The 18,828-nt window shown below is 40.6% G+C and overlaps 1 protein-coding gene across 2 annotated transcripts in view; it reads left to right on the forward strand.

Moving 5' to 3' along the window:
• LOC127437294 (leucine-rich repeat-containing protein 4C-like) overlaps nucleotides 1–18,828 on the forward strand; it is a 125,322-nt gene that overhangs the window by 71,090 nt on the left and 35,404 nt on the right. For both annotated transcript variants that reach the window (XM_051692140.1, XM_051692141.1), the window contains exon 2: nucleotides 8,097–8,169. The gene's annotated coding sequence lies outside the window, so the exon portion shown is untranslated. The remainder of the gene's footprint in view (nucleotides 1–8,096; nucleotides 8,170–18,828) is intronic.

The following is an 18,828-nucleotide window of genomic DNA, read 5'->3' on the forward strand; positions in this document are numbered from 1 at the left end:
GAGCTCTGCTGGACAAACTATGCTATGACACCAATTCTAAAGCATAAAAAAGTTTTCATATTGGCGCATATCGGTAAACATATACGCCGATACCGATATATCAGCTGACCGATATATCGGTCGAGCACTAATATATATATATATATATATATATATATATATAGTAATATATATATATATATATATATATATATATATATATATATATATATATATATTAGTAATATATATATATATATATATATATATATATATACCTGTATATCTCCAAAATACTGTATATATATATATATATATATATATATATATATATATATATATATATATATATATATATATATATATACACACATAAAAAAAATTTTTTTGGCTGGATAGCTGCAACTCATTCATCATTCATTTCTCCTCTTGACTCTTTATCTGTAGAGTGTCTGCGGGTCATTGATTTAAAAGCCATCTGCATTTATGTTTTTTTCACTGATGGTGGTGATGTCTGACCCCACGCTTCAAATCAGAACAGAGTTACACCCTTGGGACTGGGAGGATGGACCTAGCTGCAATGAAAACAAAGAGAGAAAGAAAAAGGTAGACAACAAGACAACAGAGCTGATCAAACAAGTTGACTGTAGCACTACACTGGAAGCAATGAAAATAGATTTGCACTTGTGCGACCGCTGTTGGTGTTTGGATCTCAGCAGAGCAGCAGTTTACAGATAAAGAGCTCTAAAGCAGAGTGTGTTAAAACCATCCTGAGGAGCTTTTGCTGGGGTCAGGTTTGGTGCTGCCGGTAGCAGGCAAAGGATGTGAAAATGTGTGGGCTGGGAAGCTAAATTGTGGGAAAGCAATCTCTCTACTTTTGGTCTTAAATCGTTCGTCTAAGTGGCAGCAAATACTAGATTTTTTTTTTTCTCTAGCACCTTCTATCACAATACAGAATATGCCCCAAGGTGTTTTTTTTACTCTGCCCATAGACATCCGGTCTTTCTTGGGAAGCCCCACTCTTCCCCCATATTTTGTAGAATATCTAATTTCTTGATCTTGGTGTCATTTGAAAGCTAAGAACCTCAGCTTTGCAATGATGTATAACATTCCATCATCAATAATCAGGAACATATTCAAACAATAATTTCTTTATAATCATTTTTTTTTTTTTGCTGAACTGTATTTTTTTCTGGACATTTGAGACATAAGTGTATTATTTACCCAGACAAGCTGAGAGACAAGTAAAAATTGACTCATTTTGTAGAGAACAACCTAATGTAGGAAAAATTTGGTAGTATAAATGTACATGGTATGGATTAAAGCGCCTGCATACCTTCACCATTAATATGTAAGAGAATTCATAATGGAATTAGCCACATTCAACCACCATTATAAGGATATCTGACAAATGACCAGATTAGAAATCTGAATAAAGGTTCTCCACCATTTAAAATGTAATACAACAGGCTCATTGTATTCAATTACAATTAATATGTAAGGAATTAGCTTAATAAGGGAATTATGATTAATTCACTTATTGAAAGAATTACGGTATACGTCTAATCACTTGGTCAGGAGTTAATATGACATATCTGTTAACTCTTTAGAGTAATATTATTATCATGGCTATTGATATCACAAATATATTTAGATATCGTTCGAGCTGCGGAGCACAGATCTTTTAAAAAATTCAAGTGATGAGATTAATTATCAAAATATACCACAGTCAAATTAACTTTGAATACAAACAAGACTTTATTGCTAATCTAAACACAGAGACAAACATGACAATAATTTTGGTGAGTAAATTGTAACAGAAGGTGAATGAAATTATCTGTACAGAGAAATTGAACTTTGTGGAGTCTATAGACAATGCCTTGAGAACCATCAACTTCCATTTAGAATAAATACCTTGATTTGCAATCGGGTTACTTAGATTATATTAAAGAGACACCAGCACTTTCAGCGAAAGTTGGAGATGATCTTTGGCTCTTTGTAGAAAGTTCTGTTTGTTCCGTCGATGTTTTAGACCTCTGTTTAGATTGTGTATTGGAATGATGTGGCAGGGCATTGGAGCGAGGCCTCCCACCAGGGAGACTCCTGACTCCCTGTCACGTTGGTGAGTCATAGCGCAGAGAAAATAAGAGCTTCCTCTGAACTTTTCATTCTGAGCTTTCCTGGACTCTACATTGTGCAGAACCCAGCAGAGGAGTGCCAATGCGAAGCCAGCCGAGTACGGTCTAAGAGCCATGAAGGAAGAGAAGAAGCAGAGGATGCAAGAGCACACAGAAGAGAGAGAGAGAGTAGTGCTTCCTTGGTGGGGAGGCTTTCTACTGTTGAGGTTGGCCGCACCCCAAAGGTGTCTTGAGCCAGTCAGAAGTGTCTTTTCAAATACCATGTGATCATCCCCCTGTCCCTCCTTCTGAAGGTGATTAATGAGTCTTTGTCTGTGAAGATTCCATTTCCTGCTCAAAATAGGGCAATGTTTAATCATGACATTTTATATCTCGGATACAACTGAATATATCAAATATTAATTAACATAAACATTCCTGAAATGCCAAAAGAATCTCAATGATAGTAAACATGATGTGCTTTATCATGAATGATTACCATTCTAGTAATATGACATGAATAAGACATGATTAAAGATTATAATCATCAATTTGTCAGTGATTACAAATCACTACACATATTTTAAAGGTTACATCAGGCTACAATCATTTGTGTAAGATAACATTTTACTATCAAAAATAGACTGTTCGTTGTGCAGTGTAGAACGATACTATGAAGTCTTTTGATAGTGTTATAGCACATAATACAAGTATATGCACTGTTAAACCCCAAGAAAAGTTAGTTTTGTGATTGTGACAAATTGGTTATATCAAAGGACAAAAACTGTTCTGGGTGGGGTTTTTGTGACTGTTGGGTGTCAGCAGGCAAAGTCTTTAATTTATGATGTTGAGGAATTTCGGGGTAAAAGGTTGGGTTTTCCTGGACAACCTCCCTTGTTTTGTGACAGTTTCATTTGTCAGATGCAGATCAGCTCAGACTCTGTGGCGCCAGTCTGAATTTTCTTAGCTTCTTAATGCTTAAAGGAATTTCTGGTGTCATAGGCCATCTTGGTGTAATTCTGTTTTAATTCTTCTTAATTTCCTTCTGCCGGGCTACTCTGATCATGCACTAAGGTAAGAGCTGATACAGAGTTTGTGGCTATTTGGGTCTTACAGAAGCAGTGATTGGAGCAGACATAGACTTTTGTGTTTTTTTTTTTTTTTTTTTGTTTGTTTGTTTTATTATTCAGTTTTTCCATTCACAATTTCGGATGCGCTTGCAAGGAGGCTAGAAAAGCCATTGCCCTAGCCTATGTCGCTAGTGTGTCTTTTAATGCCAGGAGAGTGGGGTTTACACACTGCACATCTATCACGTACCAGCTCATGGGTGTATGTATGGATGAATGTATGGATGAATATCTGTATGCATTTGTGTGTCTGTGTATGTGTGTGTGTCTGTGTGTGTGAGCTTGTTTGTGAGCATGTTTGTGGTGTGTGTGTGTGTGTGTGTGTGTGCGCGCGCGCATGTGAAATTATGAGGATGGGTGTATTTCTTATAGCATTTTGAACTTTTCTACCATTTTACAGCTTTCTCTGTAAATTTGATAAGTTTATAAATTTTTATATGATCCGGGTCAAATTGCCAGAATTACATTGCCAGGTTCAGATAACCTCTGTGGAGGATGTCATGAAGTTTCAGGCTTAAAACTTAAAGGTAATTTGATGTAAATCAGTGTTAAAGTTCAAATGGGTCAAACTGCACCTGTAAGTCAATCCAAGGGTTAAAGAGCTCATTGTACTGTGAAATCATACTGTAACTTTCAGAACGCAAAGATTCCAGTCAAGTCCAAAAAAAAAAATCAATAAAAATAAAAAATTATAATAAAAAATAACCCCTTTTTTGGCTTCATCTGAGATGATCGAAAGTGGTTTGTGGCTATGATGTTTGTCTCTATTTGTCGCTAAAGATGACGCTTAAATCAGATTTGCTTTAATGTGATTAACAGGCTGTTTGATTTTCCTTAGCTCCCATTACATCCCCATCTAATGTATGCATGTTTGAATATGTATGGCACACTATACTAATTATAACAACTGTAGCAAATATTTCCCCCTTGCCTGGAAGACATGTGGCTACCTCACATGAAGGGGAAGAAAGTAAAAAGCTGAACTGGAGCATTGTCAGGGGAGAGCGAGACTGTGGTGATTGGACAGTGGCCCTATGATTACGATGATGATGATGACTGTAAGTGTTCGCAGGAGCTTAAATATTGGATAGCTTTTTTGAGCATTAAAGGCTGTCATTCAATGCATGCTTGTGGGTAATTGAAGTCTACAGTTTAAACATCACAATCACACAAAAGCAAAGCACTCTACTGTAGATACATACAGATAAAGTCTCAAATAGTAGTACAGTGTCACATACAGATAAAGTCTCAAATAGTAGTACAGTGTCACATACAGATAAAGTCTCAAACAGTAGTGCAGGATCACAGCTGTTAGACTGCGGGCTCTGGACAATTGCTGGATAAGAGCATAAAAGCAAACTCTGAAACATGTTTTATCAAGTAACATTATAGAAAAGCAGCCAACGCATTCAGCAAGGTTCATCTTAGCCTCGCATAGACTTTTGATTATCTGCATTGAGTCTGGTCCATTTGGCAGCCCACTTAAGGCTAATTTATACATACTGGGCAAACAGGCTTCTTTTGATGACGAAATGCACTGACGTTCTTGTTCTGAAATGGTGTTTATTTGGTGATATTTCTCCTGTTTGCGCACATCCCTCAAATTCTTGACACAGGAGAACTTGATTAGTTGAAGAGCATTGATGATCGACTTATCGGGGGTGTGGTTTGGATGTGATGTTCTTCATTTATTTGTTTTCCTCAACAAACTAATCTTAAATCGATGAAGCGTGTAGAATAAATGCAGGCTTCCTTTGCCTAGGATTCTTTAGTTCATACAGGAGAGAAAAGTTTGGCTTCTTTCATTGTAAACAGTAAGAGATTGGAAGAGATTGTTTGACTGTCATGTAAAGTGACCAACCATAGTTTGTTTTAGATTGTTATGTTGCGTGTAGGTGTGGGGTTACTCTTCTATTTTTAAAAGAGTGTGGATTTATATCAAACTAGTCTGAAATAGAAGCATGAGAAAAACTGACTAATTGTACAGAAAACATTGGGGAAAAAATAGCAGAAATGTGTAGTCTTTGTAGTCAGAATTTCTGTCTGTCCAAAAGTAATACGTATTGTTTATTTCCTGCCTGATCTCATAGAATCACGTTATTGTACCTACATTTTTGAAGAATTAGTTTTACATGGCTCATTGTCACACTAGTGTCCTGGTGAAATAAACACAAGAAGCACTACAACAACAATGACTTTTATTCACTTTCACACAAATCACTTGTGAAACGGCAGATTATCATTTCATAAACATTTACTTTTCGACTTGCTCCTCACACAGTGTTGTCTTGTGGCATTAAAACATTTTTACTATAGCACAGTTGATACATTTTAATGTTTGCATTACATAACCAACTACATTTTACTGGCTTGTTCGAGCGTGATCAAAATGTGTGATAGTTAGACTGATGAAGCATTATACTTATGACTCAAAGGATTGAGATACGAGTCCTGAAGAGCACGCGAGTCAACATGTGATACGAAAGTGTCATAGAAGCACCACAAAATTATGTGGTTGCTTCAGCAATTGTGTTTTTCATATTACATTTGCTTTTTTAGGTTTAGGTTAGGGAGGATGATTTTGTTGATTTACAACACTATAGAGCATTAACCTTAACAACTACATCTGTTTTTCATCTTACATTTGCTTTTGATTCCACTATCTGTTAGGTTTAGTTTAAGCTTTAGGGTAGAAAGCATTAACCTTAAAAACTTCAACTGTTTGGGAAAACATTTATACTTGCATTTAGTGGTTTTAAATTGGACATTTCACCTCGGAACTGCCGCAATACCTTTATTGAACCACGTCATTGGTCATGGAAATGGAGATACAGTCAGTTAAACCCAATGCCATGCTGGATTCTTTAGTGTGTTTGGATGTCATGTTTCTTTTTCAGTGTTACTACACTGTCAGTCTCTCTCTTTCTCCCTCTCTCTCTCTCTCTCTCTCTCTCTCTCTGTCTCCCTACCTCCCTCCCTCCCTCACTCTCTCTGTATATTATATAAGACTTCATAAAAATCGTCTAATTTAACTCATGACACTCCCCCCTCATTTTCTGGGACAGCAGAAGTGCATCCGTGCTGATGGTACATGGTGTTCTTCAGTCAGAAATAACCCAGATACTGTATATATTAGTGGAACAGTATGCAAACATCATTATGCACAATAATGTAGTGATTATTTTCTTTTAATTTATGTTTATTTTGTATTATGTAATCATATTTATCAAAGAATGTTAAACATAATAATCATATTGATTAGGGGTGTGCAGCAAAGCCATTATCTGTATTTGTATTTGTATCTATATCTGTTCATATGACAAAATTATCTGTATCTGTCTCTGTATTTGGATAGAACTGGGTGTGGGTGGAGCTTAAACCGGAAGTGCGTTAAAACTAAATGAAACGCCCATTTTTAAGTGTTACTCTTATGTGTCTATTAATAAAATATGCCTTGTATATGCCTTTTCATAATAATAGCCTAATAATAATAGCCTAATAATAATAATAATAATAATTATTATTATTATTATTATTATTATTATTATTATTATTATTATACAATTATTATTTAAAAAAATATTATTTTATTATTTTTTTCTTACCAGATGAAGATGAATTTGTAGACTACATTAACTGTGGAATATGTTGTGGTTTCTCCTGGAATTTCAGATATTAATATCTGCATGAAACAGAATTTTCGTTTGTCTGTGCATGTATAACAACATTATTCTGGAGGCAGGAGGTGTCAAGCATAATGTGAAATGTCAAGCACACATTTTGCAGTGAATAATAAATACAAATCTAAGCATGAAAATAGATATAATAAATCAATATATCCTACAAAACAGGTGAAAGTCCCGTAAGTCTATCAGGAATTTTTACGATAGGACACCATTATTTAGTTAAATAATAAAAATAATAATAATAATGTTACATTTATACAGCACTTTACCAGAGTTAAAGAACATTTAACATTCTCAAATTTAGCACAGTTTAAAGAAGAACTAGAAGAAAAAAAAGACAGAGCATGTTTTCAGAGAATCACATGTGAATCGTGTGATAGATTAACATAGACATTTCAAGAAATGGAAGGTGTATATGATGTTGTATCTTAGTTAATATTACACTTGACAAGCTCCAGATGTGCACAATTAACAGAGACCACAAATGGATTTATGACTGCGCCCACCGATCTTAAATCACAATGTGCGCATTTTCATTCATAAGGTTTACACTAGAAATATTGGCTGCACAGATTCATAAATTTATTGTAATTTTAGACATGTTTATTTAAAATGTCGCTTTATCCTTGTGTTTTTTGGATAATCAGTTATAGAAATATGTATATTTTTTATATGTTATTCGGATTAATCCGTTAATCGTTTTGAAGTCATTATTCGTGCCTTTCCAAATAAGATATTCGGCTTCGGGCACATACCTAATATTTCTCATTGTTTTGTTTTTTTGTTTTTAGTGCAATCTCAGTGTGAAATCTCAAGTGGATTTTTTTACGTTTGGATGAATTCACACTGCTGCTGGGTTAAAATCTACAATCAGTCATTTGGAGTGGTTACATGTGACGAAAATAACAGAAGGCTTTAACCAGCATGCATGTTTTAAACAACATTAATGTGAGTAAATAATGACAAAATTTTCACTTTTGGGAGAACTATTCCTTTAATCAGTAGAATGGAGCGAGGTTGACTTCCAGGACCACTTTTTAGTCAAAGGCTTTGTCACAGTCTTTGTGTATTTTCAAAGCCCTCTGAGTTAACATTCCCAGATTTGGAGCCTTGAAACCAGCAGCATCCAAATGGTTTATAATTGTAATGTAACTACAATTATTTTTTCTTCTCTTTTGTGTGCGCAGGGCGAAGTCTGCTTGTGAAACCGAGCGTGAAGATGTCCAGAAACTGCTGGCACTACAGTGGAAGACTTGGCAGGTGAGTGTTCAGGAACAGGTTGTGAGGAACACACTTTGGCTGGTTTGAGATCAGGCACCGTGCCCTGTCTGAAAATCTAATTTTATATAGCGTACACAAGCAGAAACTGCCACAGCTGTCTCATTGGAGGCAAAGATAGATTAGATCACACAGGACTGTATTACAATTAGTCCATGTTTCTGCCTTCTATTTTTATTTTTATTTTTTATTTTTTTGCTTGGAAGATGGGGACATACCATTTTTTAACAAAACCTCAAGCTAATCAGTAAATGCTATAGTTGAAGTAACATGTCAAAAGCACCATGTTGAATATGCAAGAGGATTACGTGGAGACATAATGGAGACCTATAACCTTTTTGGAAATGGCTGGACGTTCTGTACAGCATGCATAATCAAAGCTGAATAACAAAGACCCAAAAATGATTACTGTTCTACCATATTATTTCCCCAATGTAACAATGTAACAAAATTAAAATGTGTTAAACAAAAACAGAAGTGTGTAGTTATGCGCTACATTTACTTGAGTAAATTTTTGGAGAAAATGTACTTTTAAGAGTAGGTTTAATAGTGGGTACTTTGTACTCCTACTCAAGGAAATTTTTAATGAAAAAAAACACTTTTACTTCGTTACAAAGGATGATGTTCCTGTCATTACATTAGTGGTTTAATTAAATACGTTTGAATAAATGCGTAATTTATTGAGAGATCAACAAACAAACACTTTCTTTTTTCACGCAATGCCTTCATTTTACACCAAGACAAGTGGATATTTCAAGATTAGAACTGCAGCTCCAATTTAAGAAAACTTGTTGTGGTGAGTTTTGTCGATTGTGATAACGTGAGTCTGTCTGTTTTGCGGTGATGGTCATTTTCAGGGTGATTCTGTAACTATGGGCTCTTGTGAACTCAGTTTCTAAGTATACATTTTTATATCAGTGCTGAAATATATCAGTGTCTAATGTATAAATCCATGTAAACATCCGCATTAAATGTAAATGCCTTTTTGCTCTGGCTTTCACGTGACTACTGGAGCGCATGCACACTGCACAGCAACTTTGCGTTTGACAGATGCGGTGTGTTTTTCTCAAGGACAACAGAGAACAAACGTAAATAAGCCTAACACGCTTCCAGTGATAAGGTGTAGTTTACCCTTACTGTAAAGAACTAATGTTCTACACTGAAAATACTGTAACTACACTGAACTAAGAATCCATTCAGGACTTTAAAAAGCTGTGGAATAGCGAAGGTAGCCATTAATAAAGCATGATCTTGCTTCGTTTTATTCAGCATTATATATGATTGGTCCTGTGGAATATTGTTCACCGTAATAATTACTAGAAACTGGTTTCAAAACTTCTCTTCTAATTTGCAGATTGCTCAAGATCTGACAAGCATCCTTAAAGTGATAGTTCAACTATAAATTAATGTTCTGTAATAATTTCCCCGCCTTCATGTTGTTCCAAACCTGAGTGATTTTCTGTGTTTTGTGGAACCTGAAAGATGTTAGACAGAATTTTAGAGACTGACAGTCTCAGTCACCATTACCTTTTTTAAATACGGAGGAAAAAATAAACATGCAGTGAAAGTAAATAGTGACTAAGGCTAACATTCTGTCTTACATCTCCTTAACTGCATTGTATGGAAGAAGGAAAGTCATACAGGTCTGGAACAATGTGAAAGTGAATGATGAAAGAATTTCCAATAATAATAATAATAATAATAATAATTATTAATATTATTATTATTATTATTATGTAATACATGTTAAATGTATATTATGTAATGGAATATTGGGGAGTAAACATCCATTATGTTACATATGAAAGTAACTAGATACTCGCTACTTGAGTACTCTTTTAATTAGATATTTTGTACTCTTACTAAAGTAATTATTAACATCATTACTTTTACTTCCACTTGAGTAATTTTTTTTTTCAAGTAATTGTACTTTTACTTGAGTACAGTTTTTTACAATATTAAAGGGATAGTTTACCCCCAAAAAAGAAAATTCTGCCATCATTTACATGTTGTTCTATAAACAGGTATATTCAGTGTGTGTATATATATATATATATATATATATCTATATCTATATCTATATCTATATCTATATCTATATATATATATATATCTATATCTATATCTATATATATATATATATATATATATATATATATATATATATATATACATATATATGTATATATATATATATGTATATATATATATATATACACACACACACACTTATTTATTTATTTATTTATTTATGTATTGAAAGATCTATTAAAACATATGTAGATGATTTTAATGAAAGATTCATTTATTAAAATGTGACTCTTCATCCTCCATAGAAAACAGTGTGAAAAACCTGCTAATTGTACTTTTTTGATTATTTATATTTTTGATGGGAGAGAGGTAAATTATTGGTCTTTCCCAAACTTACCCTGGCAGTGCCTTTCCCCTGAGAGGGGAGCCTGGGTCAGGATTAAAAAGATAATGAGTTGAAGTGATAGATTTATGTTTTTTCTGTGATATGTGGCCTTTCCCTTTATTCCGCAGGAGGCGGTTACTGTAACAGATGGTGACATTGGAAGGCAACTGCTCCCTCACCTTAGTTGTCTCAGCCTTTTCTGTCGCTTTGTTGAATTAAACACCACAACGATTAGGCCCAAAACATCCCAAGCATTAAACAGAACGCTGACTTTCTCAGAAGGCTCTCTTGACTCATACATATTGGCATTTGATCAGCATAAGTTATATGAAGGAATGAATATGTGTGTTAGTGGCAAAAGCTTCAGTTTGACATAAATCAGTTCACATTATTAAAGTAAAATGCATTGCACAGACCATTTCTTGTTGTCTTTAAAGTTCCTCAGTGTAATGTTTGTGCCATTTCAGGAAATAGACACATACAAACCCACAGTAACCACTTTCAGAAGTATTGCTTTTTTAACATTACAAAACAGAATAATTTCCCGATCATTTGTTTTGCTTGGAAGACTAATAGTGGAGGTCACAGTAAAAAAATCTGTCAGTTCATAGGCATACTAGCCTAGGGAGCCAAAGTAAAGTGAAGTTGCATTATTATTCCAAAATAGAGAAACAAGTTTGTTCTCCAAACAAATTCAAACCTGAACCAGTTTAAGAGAAATGTGAAGACTGATTTCAGATCAGGGTAGAAATGGCAGAATGAAGCCCTGGATGCTGGGTTTAACACAGGGAGCACAGTGTGTGCCTGCACCTGCAGCTAAATTATCTGTTATTAATTCAACAAATGTAGTGTAACGTGACAGTGGCTTGTCTTTGCAGTCCTGTGGGGATTTCACCTGCATCTATTGCTACCATTAGTTCTTATTGCTATATTTACCAAAATACTTTCTCCTTCTCAACGTGCTGAACAGTATTGTTCTGAGAAATTTTGAAGAGAGCTGTCCTTGTGCAATTTTTTTTTTTTTTTTTATGTATGCAATATAAAAGACAAGAAGACACTTGAAGATGTAGCTTTGTTCAGGTGTTAGTCATTCTTCAAATCTTCTTTAAAACCCAATTTTCACCATGTTTGTTAGGTGTTGTTTTTTGGGGGGGATTTTTTTATTTTATTTTGTCGTTTGATTGATACTACAAGACACATCTTATTCTGAAAGCTGTTACTATTTAAATTATTTTTCTTGTGTGATTTTTTTTCTTTTCTTTTTGGAACAAAATCGCAAATAAGTCATATGTATTTGATAGCAACAGTCATATGACACCCTGGCAGTGGGCGGAGGATATATGAAATGACTGAGTGGCAGAAAGTGGCCACTTGACTTTATGATTCTGAAAGAGATCTGATCTTTTTGACAACCTTGGTGTCAAGGAACAAAGACAAATGCGGTCCGGTCAGAGAAAGTGGCCCATTGAGGCGTTTATTGAAGGGTGCAAAACAGGTGGTCTGGATGACGTAAAAGTCTTAGGAGCTTTGGGTGATGTGGAATTTCAGAAGGTGTTGTTGTAGGTGTAGCTTAAAGAAAGCATGATTCTCTTCAGGCAATATCCACACTAATATGAAAATTATTACTTCATTCTCTAAAGAGAGCGTTTTTTAAATCTCAATTTTCAGTGGAGGAAAAAATGTTTTTGTTTTCATTTGAAAACGCATCGATTTCAACTGTTATCGCCTCTCACTAGAAAACTAGAACAGTTCCCTATCTGTCACTCACTCGATGTTGTGTCGATGTAGTGACACTAGGGGTCACTCTTGGGAGCCCCAAACACCTCTGCTTTTTTGGAAAAAAGGCCAATTAGAATTGGCGAGTGGAATTTGCATGCCACTCCCCCGGACATACGGGTATAAAAGGAGCTGGTATGCAACCACTCATTCAGTTGAATTCATCCGCGAAGTTCATTCACCTCATCTGCTGGATTCTATGGTGCATTTCAGCGGCTTCTCCTCCTCTGCACCCGTGGAGTGCAGAGAACGCCCCTGGGCACTTCGGCAGAAACAACTAAAAGAGTATATTCTAAAAAGAGTATATTTTCTTTCTAAAAGAGTGGCACACACGGAACGTCTTTTTAAAGATGCCTTTCTGTTTGTGTGTTATTCCTGGTTGTGGTCGTTATCTCTCCGCTTCTGATGGCCACGATCGCTGTCTTACATGTCTGGGCGCTGCCCACGTGGAGACATCGTTCATGGATGGGTCTTGTCCTCATTGCGAGAACATGACCATGGCAACATTGTGGTCGCGGCTTGCATTCGTAAGAAAGCAAGCCACCCCAGCAGCTCCCTGCCTCAGTCCTTCTACCTACGGGTATGAGGCCATGCCGGTTAGCACTGGGGGCGATTTGGGGACCTCAATGGGACCACCTCTGCCGGGTATCCCCCCACGGACCTCCCATTCCCCAGCACGCTCGCTTGCCCCAGTCGGGCGCTCGGACGAGATCGCCGACTCGTCTCAGGGCGAGTTCGACATCTCGTTCGGAACCCAGGAAGAAGATGAGTTATCGAGCACAGCATCAGAGTGCAGGCTCATTCAGTCTGATGCAGAGGCTTCGACTGGGTTTCCTCCTTCGGGAATGGTCGCTCAGTCCCAGGCTGACGTGGAAATGATGGACATGCTTTCCCGGGCGGCCGTGAACATCGGGCTAGAGTGGAACCCTCTGCTCTCCCCTGAACCCTTGCGGCTCAACGATTGGTTCCTGGGCTCGGGGCGCCACACACGGCCACGGCCCGCCCCCGTTCCTTTCTCCCGGAAGTGCATGAGGAGCTGACAAGATCATGGGAGGCACCTTTTACTGCCCGGTCCCGGTCTTTCAGCTCTCCCGCTCTCGCTACCTTCAATGGCGGAGTGGCCAGGGGGTATTCAGTGATCTCCCAGGTGGATAAGGCGCTCGCAGTGCACTTGTGTCCGCAGAGTGCCACCACCTGGTGCCGGCGCCCGAAACTCCCATCCAGGGCCTGTATGTTTACATTATCCCTGACGGCTAGGGCCTACAGTGCCGCTGGACAAGGCGCCTCCGCCCTGCACTCCATGGCTCTCCTGCAAGTACAACAAGCCAAGGCACTAAAAGAACTGCACGAGGGTAGTTCTGACCCGGGATTGATGCAGGAACTGCGCTTGGCGACCGACATCGCTCTCCGGGCGACGAAGGTCACGGCGTGGTCTCTCGGGCAGGCGATATCCACCCTGGTGGTCCAGGAGCGCCACCTTTGGCTCAACTTGGTTGAGATGCGAGAGGCTGACAAGGCACGGTCCCTTGATGCCCCCATCTCCCAGGTTGGCCTATTCGGCGACACCGTCAAGGACTTTGCCCAGCAGTTCTCGGCGGTGAAGCAGCAGATGGAGGCCATACAACACATCCTGCCCTGGCGTGGCTCAAGACCCCGCACCCCGTCTGCTCGTCGCCAAGGGCATCCTCCTGCAACTACAACAGTGGCTCCACTGCAGCCCGCCCCCGTGGCCCAGCCCCGGCATGGAGCCCAGCACAGGAAGCAGACGCCACCCGTCTCACGGCCGGCTGCCAAGAACCCAAGGAAGGCATCGAAGCTCCCCTGAGACGGGTGACCCAGGGGCAAGGAGACCCGCTTCTCTGGAGCTGGTGAGCAGACCACTCCATCCCCTGGTGGAGGGCCGCGAGGAGAATCTTTTGTTTCGTTTTCATTTAATTTCGCGCAAGTCCCAAAGGCTGCGGTACCCAAGAATTCAACAAAAGAGCGGTTTTCTTGTTCCCTGGGTCACATGTTCGGTGCGCACGGCCGTTGTCATGACCACCGTCCACCGTCGCATCTTTGCAGGTATGTTTGCGCAGCTGTGGCACAAACACGCCCACACAGAATTGGGTCCGGTGGACTACAGGGACGAGACTTCTCCTCCCCCCTCCTCGACTAATCTTATGGTGTGCGGCAGGAGCAAGTTAAGTGCTTCGATGTCCCTGGACTCAGCACGGCCATTGGGCTCGAATTCCCTTGACGTGGCACCTCGAGCTCCGCTCCGCCGCGAGGCCCCACCCGCCGGTACGTCCGAGGAGATCATTCCCTTGGTCCCCCTTGTCCGGAGTTTGGGCGCGTGGCTCACGCTTTCCAACCCGTCGCGATGGCTGACACGGACCGTCCGACTCGGCTATGCGATTTAGTTCACCAGGCACCCGCCCAGGTTCAGCGGCGTCCATTTCACCTCAATGAAGGGAGAGAACGCCGCTACCTTGTGTGCAGAGATCGCTACCTTTCTGCGCAAGGGCACGATAGAGCCTGTCCCTCCAGCTGAGATGAAGAAAGGGTTCTACAGCCCTTACTTCATCGTACTGAAGAAAGGCAGTGGGTTGCGACCAATCCTGGACCTGTGAGTACTGAACCGTGCTTTGCACAGACTCCCGTTCAAGATGCTGATGCAAAAACGCATTCTAGCGAGCGTCCGGCATCAAGATTGGTTCGTGGCAGTAGACCTGAAGGATGCATACTTTCACGTCTCGGTCTTACCTCAACACAGACCCTTCCTGCGGTTTGCCTTCGAAGGCCAGGCGTACCAGTACAAGGTCCTCCCCTTTGGCCTGTCCTTTTCCCCTCACGTCTTCATGAAGGTCGCAGAGGCTGCCCTTGCCCTGCTAAGGGAAGTTGGTGTCCGCATCCTCAACTATCTTGAAGACTGGCTAATCCTAGCTCACTCTAGAGAGTTGCTGTGCACACACAGGGACCTCATGCTCTGGCACCTCAGCTGACTGGGGCTTCAGGTCAACTGGGAAAAGAGCAAGCTCTCCCCGGTTCAGAGCATCTCTTTTCTCGGTTTGGAGTTGGACTCAGTCTCAATGACAGAGCGCCTCATTCTGTGTTGAACTGTCTGAAGGCATTCAGACAGAGAACAGCAGTTCCACTGAAAATTTTTCAGAGGCTCCTGGGGCATATGGCATCCTCAGCGGCGGCCACACCACTCAGGTTGATGCATATGAGACCACTTCAGCACTGTCTTCAGACTCGAGTCACGAGATGGGCATGGCACCGCGGGACACATCACGTGGCCATCACGAGGCGCCTGTATGCCTTGAAGCGGCGTCTGTTCGGTAAGTGGTGCTCTTCCCGACACGAAGTCCCCCAGAGATGCGCAGTCGGATCAGTGCTTTCCTTCCTGCAGGAGAGGCTGGAGGGGCGGCTGTCCCCCTCCACCCTGAAGGTGTATGTAGCCACTATTTTGGCTCATCACGATGCAGTAGATGGTAAGTATTTGGGGAAGCACGAATTGATCATCAGGTTCCTGAGAGGCGCTAAGAGGTTGAATCCCTCCAGACCGCGCCTCGTCCCCTCATGGGACCTCTCCGTAGTCCTTCAGGGTCTACAGGGAGCTCCCTTTGAGCCATTGGAGTCAGCTGAGCTTAAGGCACTCTCTTTGAAGACTGCCCTCCTGACTGCGCTCATTTCCATCAAAAGGGTAGGGGACCTGCAGGCATTCTCTGTCAGCGAATCATGCCTGGAGTTCAGTCTGGGTTACTCTCATGTGATCCTGAGACCCCGACTGGGCTATGTGCCCAAGGTTCCCATGACTCCTTTTAGGGATCAGGTGGTGGACCTGCAAGTGCTGCCCCAGGAGGAGGCAGACCCAGCCTTGGCATTGCTGTGTCCGGTTCAAGCTTTACACATCTATTTGGATCGCACGCAGAGCCTTAGAAGCTCCGAGCAGCTCTTTGTTTGCTTTGGTGGACAGCGGAAAGGAAGCACTTTCTCCAAACAGAGTATTTCCCACTGGGTCATCAATGCCATCATGATGGCATATCAGGCTCAGGGCATGCCACCCCCTGCGGGGTTACGAGCCCACTCCACCAGGAGTGTGGCGGCCTCCTGGGCCCTGGCCAGTGGCACCTCTTTGGCAGACATCTGCAGAGCAACAGGCTGGGCAACACCCAACACCTTTGCGAGGTTCTACAATTTCTGGGTTGAGCCGGTCTTGTCCCGTGTATTGGCAGGCATGAGCAGGTAAGTCCGGGACAGCTGGCAGGGTGTACCACTTGCACATAGCGCCTTTCCCCTCCTTTGAGGTGAAGATGTGCGCTCTTGACTCCCAGTCATGTTCACAGACTGTGATCCCTGGATGACTTTCCCCCTTAGCCCTCTGGCAGTTGAGTTTGCGGAGAAACTCATTGACCGGCCCATTACGTGCGCTAATGAGCCCCTGTACTGAGGTAGGTGCTCCACATGTGCTGGTTCCCCAAAGGCGACCTCATGTGATATCTTCCTCAAAATCATTTCCCTGTCGGCAAACTGCGTCTTCCTTGGGCAGAGGCCCCTCTGCTCCCAGTCACCATGCTCTGTAGAAACTCCTCCCCCTTCGGGTAGGACCTACCATGGGACCTCTCCACGTGACATACTTCCAACAAGACTCGGTAAGACCATGTGACGTATTCCACTCAAAATACCCCCCTCTCCCCCCCCCCTCTTTTTGGGCGGGGTGTGGTCTCCATGGTGTCTTCCTCTTGGGAGGGACAACCGCTGAAGCAGACACTTAAGGCTCCCAGTCAGTTAACAAATTCCACTCTTTTTGTGGAGAAAAGAGAGGGAAAAGTGGCCTCGGCTGGGCTAGCCTGTTCCTATAGTTGGGCAGTCGACTTGTTCCTGTTGGACCGTTCGATGCTCATAAGAGCATTGGGGGAGGTTACGTGATGGCCTGGTGTGCTAGCTACGAGGCACACAGCAGTCTGCCCATCACACACCGCCAGTTCACGTAACACAGTTCAGCTAGTTGTGGCGTTTTGTATAGGGACCCCTAGTGTCACTACATCAACACAACGTCGAGTGAGTAACAGATAGGGAACGTCCTGGTTACTTTCGTAACCTCCGTTCCCTGATGGAGGGAACAAGACGTTGTGTCCCTCTTGCCACAACACTGAACTACCAGCTGAAATGACCGGGACCTGGTCTTGGCTCCTCAGCACAAAATATCCCCATATGTCCGGGGGAGTGGCATACAAATTCCACTCGCCAATTCTCATTGGCCTTTTTTCAAAAAAAGCAGAGGTATTTGGGGCTCCCAAGAGTCACTACATCGACACAATGTCTCGTTCCCTCCAACAGGGAATGGAGGTTACGAAAGTAACCAGGACATTTTCCACCAAAAAAATAGAATAAAAAAAAAAAAACAGTAGAAAACTTGTCTTGCATCTATTTTGGCTACAATGTCTATTTGGTCAAAATGATGCACCCATTTTAGAGCAGATGCATACATATCAAGATGTCATCAAAAGGCTGAACAATTTTTATATATATCTAATTTTTTTAGCTACAGTATATCACCTAGCCCTAATTCTTGGAAATGATGATAGGAGCCAACAGCATTCACCTTTGTCCTCCAAGTGAATTCCCATATGTGCCGTCCAGGCAACTTTCTTCCAAATGAGCTCTGACTGTCTACAGCTGTGCCTTGCGATACACTAGCAGACGTGCTCTTTACCTCCAAGCCATGTGCTTGCGATTGGCCTCTGTCCTAGGTGCTGAACAGATGCATCTGTGAATAGAACAGCAGTTCTGAATGCAAAAATAGAGTTGCCTTGCTTTCACCAGAGGTTAAACATCAGCATATATATATATATATATATATATAATTTTTTTAATTATTATTATTAAGTATATTTGTCTTGTTTTTAAGTACAAAATATCTACACATCCTTTAAACAAGATATGCTTACTTGAAGCATATAAGTTGAAGCAACACAAGTTGAAGATAAATAAGACTTGACAAAATGTGTGTGTATATATATATATATATATATATATATATATATATATATATATATGTATATATATAGTTGTGCTCAAAAGTTTGCATACCCTTGGACAATTGGTAATATATGTACCATTTAAAAAAAACAAAAAACAAAAACATGAGCAGGCAAAACACATTTCTCTTATTTCTTATGGGATTCATATTCAACTGTAGGTTATAACAGAATGGCACAATCATAAAACAAAACATGGCAACAAAGAAAAAAATGAAATGACCCCTGTTCAAAAGTCTGCATACCCTTAGTTCTTAATACTGTGTATTGCCCCCTTTAGCATCAATGACAGCATGCAGTCTTTTGTAATAGTTGTCTATGAGGCCCCAAATTCTTGCAGGTGGTATAGCTGCCCATTCATCTTGGCAAAATGCGAAGTCTTTGGTCATCTTGCATGAACCGCACGTTTGAGATCTACCCAGA

Source organism: Myxocyprinus asiaticus, chromosome 48, assembly GCF_019703515.2.
Source record: "Myxocyprinus asiaticus isolate MX2 ecotype Aquarium Trade chromosome 48, UBuf_Myxa_2, whole genome shotgun sequence".
Taxonomy (NCBI): domain Eukaryota; kingdom Metazoa; phylum Chordata; class Actinopteri; order Cypriniformes; family Catostomidae; genus Myxocyprinus; species Myxocyprinus asiaticus.